At 34.1% G+C, this 11,923-nt stretch overlaps 1 protein-coding gene across 1 annotated transcript in view; it reads right to left on the reverse strand.

Moving 5' to 3' along the window:
- The window catches only part of LOC134237506 (CD109 antigen-like), a 164,484-nt gene that overhangs the window by 25,453 nt on the left and 127,108 nt on the right, over positions 1 to 11,923 (reverse strand). The window lies entirely within an intron of this gene.

The following is an 11,923-nucleotide window of genomic DNA, read 5'->3' on the forward strand; positions in this document are numbered from 1 at the left end:
CCCAGGGGGTCATGATTTTAACAATTTAATATCTGCACTACCCAAAGATGCTCCCACATAAGTTTCAGCTTTCCTGGCCAAGTGGTTCTTGAGAAGAAGATTTTTAAAGATTTGTTCTATATATTTCTATGTAAAACTTGGATTCCCTATTGTGGCCCCGCCCTACCCTCAGGGGTCATGATTTTAACAATTTAATATCTACACTACCCAAGGATGCTCCCACATATGTTTCAGCTTTTCTGGCCAAGTGGTTCTTGAGAAGAAGATTTTTAAAGATTTGTTCTATATATTACTATGTAAAACTTGGATTCCCTATTGTGGCCCCGCCCTACCCCCGGGGGGCATGATTTTAACAATTTAATATTTACACTACCCCAGGATGCTTTCCTATAAGTTTCAGCTTTTCTGGCCCAGTGGTTCTTGAGAAGAAGATTTTTTAATGACCCCACCCTATTTTCGTATTTTCTTGATTATCTCCCCTTGGAAGTGGTCTTGGCCCTTGATTTTAACAATTTAAATTCCCCTTCACCCAAGGATGCTCTGTACCAAGTTTGGTTAAAATTGGCCCAGTGGTTCTTGAGAAGAAGTTGAAAATGTGAAAAGTTTACAGACGGACGGACGGACAGACAGACGGACGGACGGACGGACGGACGACGGACACCGGGTGATCAGAAAAGCTCACTTGAGCTTTCAGCTCAGGTGAGCTAAAAAGGTGTAGAGGTAAATTTCTGTTTAATGGGCCCGTTGGTATATATGATCCCCCTGTAGTTCTTTATGTCAAAACAGGAAGCATGTGTAGCATGTTTACAGCTCCACTCTGAGTTCATTCACAGGGGATCAAAGCCAAACAATGGCGCTGTGGAAAATTAGATTCTGAGACTGACCTCTACATTGTCATTTTAATTTACTCATGTCTGCACATGATATTGTTCGACCATTTCATGAAGAATGTCTTCAGTACCATACAATGTCTAATACAGATAGATCTTCATCCTTGTCACAGACCACTTTATAAAATTCTAGTTCAGCTGTTTTCCTTTTGTATGTCAACTTTTGTATGTCAAAAATATCATGGTATACAAAGATTTTACTATGTTAAAACAACTCTTGACACAATTCTGTAATTTGCTATACATGGCTTAATATGGTAGTGACAAGTGCTGATCCATCTTGTCTTGAGAATGACATAAAATGACGCTTCTTTGTCAAAGAAATATAGCTCAGTTTCCAAGTATTCTTAATCATAAAATATTGTTGAAATTGTTTCTATCTCATTTTCAGGAATGTGTGAAAGAAACTACATGCTAAAAGTGAGTTTTTTTTAAAATGAACATGAACATAAAAATTTGTGCATGAAATGTAGGTGATTTCTGAAGCCATAGACTTTTGGTTTATGACTGAATTTAATTAAAAGTGCAGGAAATCGGTACTGAGTAGACAACAAAAAAGGGTTAGAACTCATTGTGGCAATTATCATTTTTATTAAGTATGAATTCAAGTTTGTTCAAGTCATCAAGTAAAACCTGCCAGTCAACTTCATTAGAAACAAGACAATGCATTGTCGAATTGAGATGCGAGTCAAATCTCCCGAGCCCCCGTTTTAATAACAATGATACTCTATTGACAAAAAATCTGTTTAAAGAACAAAAATCAGGATCTAAACTATTTGTAATATAACAAGTTAGTTTCTGATTCATCTCCATCAGTGACCATTCCTAAATGCAACATCCAATCAAGACTGTCCAAGGGAATGGAGTAGCCAGCTCATAAAGTTTTAACAGGGATTAATACTATATGTAATACCAATGCAAGTGGTGGCTATATAGAAAGAATAGAGTAAAAGCTCTTTGTCCTTGGCAAGGTGTGCTAAAAAAGTAATCATAAGGGAGCATAATTGTCCCATAAAACCTATATAGAAGGATTTCAGCCTTTCATTTCCATCACAAAATCATTGTCTTCATGTATTTGATAGTTCCTCTGCACATAAATAGTACTTATTTCAGGAACTTACTGCCCGTTAGTTTGCAGATGCCTGGAAATGAGACCAACCAAAGGGCCATCATCAAGCCCTCTTGTCTTGTGGTCAAATATGTGGGTGTCTGATGATGTGTAGTTTCACTTTTATTTACAGACAAAAGGTTAAGATTTTTCTTCTGTTTATATATATATATACATCATACAAGAAAATACAAATGACTGAATAGTTACATGGTTATATTTTGTCTATGCAATGCATTTACAGAGGGGGAAATAACACTTCTAAATAAAATTTGATTGTTAAAATGTACAAATCAAATCTCTAATTTTATTTTTTAAAAATTCAACAACTCTGAAACTGCTAATGTGCTAACAGTATCTTACTAATGGCTGTCTGAAATCGCAAAATGAGCTTTTTACTATTAGCAGCGCTAAGCCACTAAACCAGGTAGTACTAAGATTTTACTTCATGCAGTTCTAATGAAAGCTTAACATCCATAGTAATATTTAGTTTTTATCCACTAGACATTTTTGCCATTAATCTGTCTAACTACTGCCAAAGGTTCTAATAAATAGCAGCTTTTTCCTTCATTCAGACCAGCTGAAAAAAACTCAAGTCACTTGAGGTCAGTAGAAAAGTGGGCACTCTTTTCCCCCCAGCTAAATGCTTGCCATAAAGAATCATTATTTCAAAAGACCTGATAGCAATAATACATGAACATACAATGCCATTAGATCAGGAATACCATTAATATAATGTTAGAGTAGTTATTATACATCAGGGGACCCTCGACTTTGTAAGGCTTGTTTTGTCACCAGATGGCACAGTTTGGTTAAGATCCATCATAAACTACTACTCATGCAGACCCTAGACTCAGGCACAAATGAAGCCTCTGCCTGCTGAACAATCTCTTGACTGGATATTCACCTTTAGCATCATGATGAGGCTAAAATAAAAAATCTTGAGTTTGTCTCCTCAAATGATACATCAAATTTTATTCAACTTTTTCAACCAAAAAATTTTGTCAAAAAGGTTACATAGGCCTGATTTTGGCTACTCCTGGATAGGTAGCACATCACTGTACTACTATGTGATGAACAGAGACCTTCAATTAAAAAAAAAAACTCATAAAGTTAAAAAATAAAATATATTGGCATATCTTTTTGGTCACCATCTTCAGTTACTGTGACCTTAAGTTTAATATAGCTCAGTGACCATACTGATAAATGACACACACATCATTCAAGATCTTTTTTTTCATGTAAATTACTATGAATGTGGATTCAATTTTATTCTAGTATCTAAGTAAATTCATGCTCTCACTTATACATGTATCAATTTGTATCAATTGGCTCTATGTAACAGGAACTTCATGGGATCAAGCTATGTTTTTTGAATGCCAAACATATGAAGTATACAAATAACTTGTATCTTGATGAAAGAGATCTTTCTGAGAAGATCTGTTTTCTTAACAGACAAATAGCCACTATGAGAGGACATTAATCAGACATCTTACCAACTTAGATACTGTAAAATAAGCAAACAGCATCTTCTACAAACAAAGAGGATGGGTTAAATTCACCATTGATGCTAATGAAGGACAGTGATTCCTTCAATTCTTACACATAACAAGCCAGTTGTAGCACTTGTATCACTTAAGGTGGAACAAAAATATTTTCACAATTTAGAATAAGAGATTATTTTTGAATTTAAGATTTCTATTCTTTACAGAACTCATCTCTCTGAGAAACAGAAATCAGGGTCAACTGATTTTGTCTTTCTGAGGTTTTGACATCAGGGTCACATGATTTTGTCTTTCTGAAGTTCTGACATCAGGGTCACATGATTTTGTCTTTCTGAGGTTTTGACATCAGAATCACATGATTTCGTCTTTCTGAGGTTCTGACATCAGGGTCACATGACTTTGTCTTTCTGAGGTTCTGACATCAGAATCACATGATTTTGTCTCTCTGAGGTTCTGACATGTGACATTAAAGTCACATGATTTTGTCTCTCTGAGGTTTTGACATCAGATACACATGATTTTGTCTCTCTGAGGTTCTGACATCAGGGTCACATGATTTTGTTTTGAGGTTCTGACATCAGGGTCACATGATTTTGTCTCTCTGAGGTTCTGACATCAGGGTCACATGATTTTGTCTTTCTGAGGTTATGACATCAGGGTTACATGATTTTGTCTCTCTGAGGTTATGACATCAGAGTCACATGATTTTGTCTTTCTGAGGTTCTGACATCAGGGTCACATGATTTTGTCTCTCTGAGGTTATGACATCAGGGTTACATGATTTTGTCTTTCTGAGGTTATGACATCAGAGTGACATGATTATCTCTCTCTGAGGTTATGACATCAGGGTCACATGATTTTGTCTCTCTGAGGTTCTGACATCAGGGTTACATGATTTTGTCTCTCTGAGGTTCTGACATCGGAATCACATGATTTTGTCTCTCTGAGGTTCTGACATCAAAGTCACATGATTTTGTCTCTCTGAGGTTATGACATGTGACATCAGGGTCTCATGATTTTGTCTCTCTGAGGTTCTGACATCAAAGTCACATGATTTTGTCTCTCTGAGCTACTGACATCAAAGTCACATGATTTTGTCTTTCTGAAGTTCTGACATGAGAATCACATGATTATCTCTCTCTGAGGTTCTGACATGAAAGTCACATGATTTAGTCTCTCTGAGGTTCTGACATGTGACATTAAAGTCACATGATTTTGTGTCTTTGAGGTTCTGACATGTGACATCAAAGTCTCATGAATTTGTCTTTCTGATGTTCTGACATCAGGGTCACATGATTTTGTCTTACTGAGGTTCCGACATCAGGGTAACATGATTTTGTCTTTCTGAGGTTATGACATCAGGGTCACATGATTTTGTCTTTCTGAGGTTCTGACATGTGACATCAAAGTCACATGATTTTGTCTCTCTGAAGTTATGACAACAGGGTCACATGATTTTTTCTTTCGGGGGTTCTGGCATCAGAGTCACATGATTATGTCCCTCTGAGGTTCTGACATGTGACATCAAAGTCACATGATTTTGTCTCTCTGAGGTTCTGACATCAAAGTCACATGATTTTGTCTCTCTGAGGTTCTGACATGTGACATTAAAGTCACATGATTTTGTCTCTCTGAGTTTCTGACATGTGACATTAAAGTCACATGATTTTGTCTCTCTGAGGTTCTGACATGTGACATCAAAGTCTCATAATTTTGTCTTTCTGAGGTTCTTATATCAGGGTCACATGATTTTGTCTTTCTGGGATTCTGACATCAGAGTCACATGATTTTGTCTTTCTGGGGTTCTGACATCAGTCTCACATGATTATGTCTTTCTGAGGTTCTGACATCAGGGTCACATGATTTTGTCTCTCTGAGGTTCTGACATCAGGGTCACATGATTTTGTTTTGAGGTTCTGACATCAGTCTCACATGATTATGTCTTTCTGAGGTTCTGACATCAGGGTCACATGATTTTGTCTTTCTGAGGTTATGACATCAGGGTTACATGATTTTGTCTTTCTGAGGTTCTGACATCAGAATCACTTGATTTTGTCTTTCTGAGGTACTGACATTAGGGTCACATGATTTTGTCTCTCTGAGCTACTGACATCAAAGTCACTTGATTTTGTCTTTTTGAGCTACTGATATTAGGGTCACATTATTATGACTTCATCCATGTCACATGATTATGTGTTCCTGTGTAAGTCACAGTGTAAGGATTAAGAAAAGAAAGAAAATGTCTAAGTGAAAGTGTGAAATTTATAAACTGAATAAAAGCAAAAATGACAATTTGTCACAATGAGAAAGAAAACCAAACTTTTATTTTGTCATGTGTAAAGGAATTCAGATGTTAACCAAAATTCAATAGTTTCCTAAATCCCTTCACAAAAATACTCCCTGGACATTTATCAGATAGACAGAGTAAATAAACCATTCTGACAGAGAGTAAAACTGCTAAGGATTCTCCAAATATGTTGTTAAAATCCATGTTTACAGTGTTTTAAATCTCACAATCAGTTAGCATTGACATCTTAACTGCTCAACTAACATGTCACAGCCCATACAACACTGTCTTATGAAACCATAGAGGCAAAAAAAAAATCAAAGAATAGACAGAAAATTCAATATTTTGCATCTGAATATAGAACTTTAGTTGAGTCTCGATGCTCAATGCCCAAAACTGCCTTTTACAGGACTAAATATGCAGCCTCCCATGAACTAAATTAGCAGCCTAGCTCCCACAAAGAAATGGGGAGTCCCTAAACTTGAATGAAGAGATCTTAAATGAATGTTAGCTATTGACAAGCACCCAACAATCAAGACTTCTTTTCCACCTACTAATACAGCTCCATGTAATATGTGACCCTATAGTGTAAATATACACAAGTTTCATTAGGTCTTACTGTTTGAACATTGATAATATATGTCTCCACAGTTTATTCACCTGAAATGACCTTTCAAATAGTGGAGTTTCCATCATTTATAAGACTAGCTGTCAATATAACAATAAATTTCTTATTAACACACTGACAGTCTTTAGATCACAATTGACAAGCATATGCTGATATGAATTAATGTAAGTATAACTTTTGTTATTTTCATTTTTTCTTTAAATTTCTAATTGTTGATTTAAGAATATCTAAATCAACTTGAAATTGATAACAAGTATTTAAATAAATAAAAATACTTGTATGAAATAAGAGGCTTTCTTTTTTGCTTTCAAGTGGAAATTAACACTAAAAATAATGTTGGCAAAACTTCAATAATTCATATTAGTTGTTACGATGCATGCATTTAGTGTGAATTTTGTACTTCACATATATTTTAATGAAAACATAAAAAATGGTTAATATATTACACAAGATGTGTGTCATGAAAGAAAAGAAAGGGTTTTGAAGTTGAAGGTAACTAATTAACCCTATAATATGTTCAAGAAAAAATAGTTATTATAGAATATCAAAGGAGAAGTGGAAGTCATTTGAAGCTTTTATCAAGTTATTCCTTAAACCATTGTTAATAATAGCAGAAAAAAACTCAAGGCCAAATTCAAGGTCAATTCATAATTTTAACTGTATCATTAAATCTGCTACAGCATTATATAAACATTTTTACAGACTAAATTTTGAGAGGGAGAGAGAGAAAGGGAGGGAGAGAAAAAAGTTGAAATTTTATCACATTTTTATTCACATCCATATATTTCATGAATAAGATTTTTCATTTCATAACAAATTTTGGCAATACTTTTGATTTCACTTAATTCTTGATGGTGTCACAAATCTCTTTGTCTCCATTTTTTTTATGCTAAAGTTTCGTAATAAAAATATCAATACTGGTATGTGAATTAAATTACATCTGACATTTTTTCTAGACATATAGAATTTTAAAGCCAAAAAACTTATGTATGTTACAAATTACTGTCTAATGCTCCCAAAATATTTCATTTTTTTTTATTTTTTCAATTAGAAATATCAATACTTATCTTAACTAAACCATTAATTAAATTTTATTTCTTAATTCTGTTCGTAATGCACATATAAATGTATCAAGAGATCTGCACTTAACATCCTTAAAAATGTTAACAAATTTACAAAAGAAAATCTTTAAGTTTCCCAGATTTTTATTTCATCTCTTTTCAGAAGGGTAACATAAATATTTCCCATGGCAAAGGGTGATATTCCCTAACTTCTTGACACATTATAATGCTCCATTACCCTTCAGAACTATAAAGAAGTTAAGAGAAATCATGTCCTACAAATAAAACCAGTGCAAATCCATCTAAGAATCAACTAATGGGAGCTAAGATTGTTTTTGATGACCGTCATATGTGATATTCCCCAGTTTTGGGAGACCATTATATACTTCAGAGCTTATCAAATTTTGCCAATCTGAATATCCTACAAAGTTTGACCTGAAGCCTTGTCTTCTAGCACCGACAGAATCCACCGCATCAGCGAATTCAATCCGCTGATGGATGATGTGTCAATAGAAAACAAGGCCAGATTTATACTCTGTCAAACGAGGAAAAAACAGACTCCAAAGACCCATAGACTAGCGGGCTCTTCTCCTCACTGATAAAACAGGAAGGGCAGCGAGTTTATCCTGGCCTTAACAAAGACAGAATGGCATTAATATCTTGTCTCTTAGAATTTCTCGCTGAACAATGAACTTCTAATATATTTAACATATTCAATTCATTGATTTATTGCCTTTTCCTTTTCTTAAAAAAATATCATTATCACTATAAACATTTAAGGATCATTTATTACAATTCAAATCTAATGGCAGATAAATATAATTTTATATTATACATGTTAAAAACTGTCGACTGATAAAAATACTTTACTATTTAATGATAAAATAGATATTAATACTGGAATTCTATAGTTTTCAATTTATTGGTCATGAAAAATTATTTATAAATTTCTTATTTCTAATGAACACAATGGAGTCCATGTACAAAAATTACTTTTAAAAAAAATAGAGCAATTAAAAATGACTAATTTTTACATCAGCAATATTGAACAAATTTACAATAAAAACCAAAAATATTACACAAAATTGAACTGCATTTTTAGCCTAAAGGTTGGAACTTTATTCTATATTATTACTTTTACTTTTTGCACAGGAAAAAACCATCACAGCTGTAGTAATTCTGAATTTCCGGTATTATCTCTTAGAATGCAATATCTCTTTAATGAATGGGTACATTGACTTTGTATCTAGTGGAGCTATGCCCCATTTCATTTCAAACAACTAAATATACAAGATTTTATTAGGACATATGGTTCCAGAGCAAAACAAGTACTTATTAACACTGAACCTTCATAACATGGACTTCAAGGTCAGAAGTTGCTACAATATTGATGTATGATGAATCCATTTACGTCTCCCTCATTAGTTATTATGACAATATCAATTTTATAGGAGCTCTCCTGTTCTGGAGACATGTTAAGCCTAAGGGGTCTGGGACAACCAACATCACAATAGACCTGATGTAGCCTAAGATCCAGGATTAATGGATTTCATTGGTGAAGAGACACAAGATGTGAAAAGCTTAGCAAAACAGAGCATTTTAAAACTAAAATCAAATCTAAAGTACAGTGGTATGTGTTGTATAAGATTGTTCATATTTTTTCCCTCTGAAAAATTACCACAAAAAAGTGCTATCAAGAGATTATATGTCATTATGTAGACTTGCAAGGTCAAATTTCAAAGGTCAAAGACCAAGAATATTGATGTAAATAAATTGTGTTCTTGGGCTTTATTATTAGAGACTCAAGTATGTTTACTCTGCTGATGACCTGATGGTGAGAAATGATCCTAACTCAAGGTTTTATCTTCAAGGTCAAGGTCACTATGGCCAATGATTAATATTATGTCTGATCTTAAAATGCCTTTTATTAAAATCTAACTTGAGAATGCTGCCACAAGTGACCTAAAGATATATCAAGATCTTGACGCAAGGTAATATCTTAAAGGTTAAGGTCAATTTGCAATAAAACATTAAAAATCATGTCCCGACTATACTTGCCTAGAATTTCTGTTTGGAATGACTTGAAACTTGGATACCAGTATCATGTTTGTCTTCCAGGAAGGCTAGGAATTGATTGGAGAAGTGCTAAACTTTTGTTTTGTAATTCAAAACTAATATTTTTCAATATGGACCAATTGTATTTTATTTTTAATCTTTCCCATTGTTACAAGTACAGATGACTCTCTGTAGCTTAATCTTGGAGATAAATTTTGGAGGTGTCGAAGAAATTTGACTACGTGTACAAGACGATTCTTTCATCACAAAGACTTACCTGTCAGACAAGTCTTATCTTGATATTACTTTAGTACCTGGCAGTTTGAAGGTCAGTCACCTGTATAATATATACACCCTGAATCCTGCTGGTCTCTTCAAGACAACTCTCTTTCCTGAATTAGCACACACTGGTGAAATGTGTGATAGGATTCAAATTGAATTATCCAGAAATAAGTTCCTAGGTGCTTAATGGACCATTCTGCTTATATTTTTATTTTTTCTTTAACAAATAACTCACTAATTGCTTTTAAAACCTTTGTTATACAAATAAGTATATCTGTAACCCTGAACAAAATATACAAAGAGGAACAAACTGCCATACTTTAAAAAATTGAGCTGACAAGAAAATTCAATCCATCAACGTATTAGATATGCTGCCACTGACTAAAGCTACACTGAGTGTAAATATATCTTTACAGTTAATGTAGACTATGATATATTACAGAAGAAGAAAACCATGGCTTTAGTAAAATTCTTCTCCAATTCAAACTTAACTCAGATTGACACACCATGATCAATTGAGCAGTATACTTTCCTACCACACAAGCAAGAGTTTTCCAAAATAACGGGCCACTTGCAAAAAAAAAAGTTTCAAAATATGGTTGCAAGGTTATCTTTAAACATGCTTTGATAAAAAGGTTCATCTCTAATCAAGTTGAGCCGTGAGATAAACTTTTTGATGATGGAGAAAAAACAGAGCAGTAATAAATTGAATGCTACTGTCAAGTGAGTGTTTGCTTGATTTGCATTGATTTAAAAAGTTTGACCTGTCAGGCTGCCTTCACAATCAGATATGGGGGCAAAAATGGCCTCAAATTCATCCTTGTCCTTAATATTTTGGAAAGAAACTGAGAAGTATTCGTGTACAGACTCATAGACATCAAATACATGAATACATCCTATTTACAATTTACAGTCTCACATAATATAATGTATTTATAGTGTCATATCTAAAATAAGTCTGTACTTTCTGATGAAAGTTCAGGTATACTGTCATTTCATCCATTCTTTCATTGCACTAAATCATTTTTCCTCTACATTAATTTTTTTTCATTTACAGCACTTTGAAAGTATTTCACAGAAATTTCTATTTTTAGTAACCATGGCAACACATGACCATGCATACAGAATTATGTACCATTGTGAAGTCCACTTGTGTGCCAAGTTATATCAGAATAGGATCAAACCCTAAGTAGTTTTTGAAAAACTGGACAGACAAATGAACGGACAGACAGATGACCAGAATAAAAGCAAACCTTAGTTTTTGAAAAACAGGACAGATGGATGGACAGACACACAGCTAGCAGACACACAAGGGTGAAACAGAATACCCCCTTTCCTTCAGAGTTTGGGTAAAATTAGTATTTATTGTACATTTACAATGTTGGCTGGATTGTTGACATAATTTTCTGTTGTTTTATAATCATAACAATTAGCACACAGTGGGTATGACTGAGTGGCAGGGGAGTCTCACTCCTCCATGGCACTTGATTCCACCTCTGATGTTTTGGAGGACTGTGTTTGCTCTATACTGGATTTGCTTTGTTCAAATGGATGTTTAAGCTTGAATACTGTATGCTTTCTCTATATATTTCATTCAACCATTTAGGAAAACATAGGTAATCAGAGATTACAGAGCTCACCTCAACGAATGTTGTCTTTAAGTAAGGCAAAGTCACACAATTAACCAACAAAAAGTGTACATTCCAAAAATGAAAATATTTAAGCAATTTTGATCTGATACTTTGAAATAGACCTACATACATACTTGTTACAATTTAAACTAGTTCTTCTTCATGAAAATGTAATCAAAATCCAGCATCTGAAGCAAATTTGAGAATTTTCATCTCTCGATGAAAACTTTAACCTGTTCACTCAACCGCAAAATGTAGGTCAGATTCAGCATCCGAAACAAGCCTGGTAGTGTGCATCCTTAGATGTATCATCCATGCAAGTTTGGTCAACATAGGGCTTATAGTTACTTGGAAATGAAACCTGCACCAAAAACTTTAACCTGTTCACTCAACCGCAAAATGTAGGTCAGATTCAGCATCCGAAGCAAGCCCGGTAGAATGCATCCTTAGATGTATCATCCAAGCAAGTTTGGTCA

This window comes from Saccostrea cucullata, unplaced genomic scaffold (assembly GCF_032062105.1).
Source record: "Saccostrea cucullata isolate Sc308-1 unplaced genomic scaffold, CSIRO_AGI_Scuc_v1 ctg289, whole genome shotgun sequence".
NCBI lineage: Eukaryota > Metazoa > Mollusca > Bivalvia > Ostreida > Ostreidae > Saccostrea > Saccostrea cuccullata.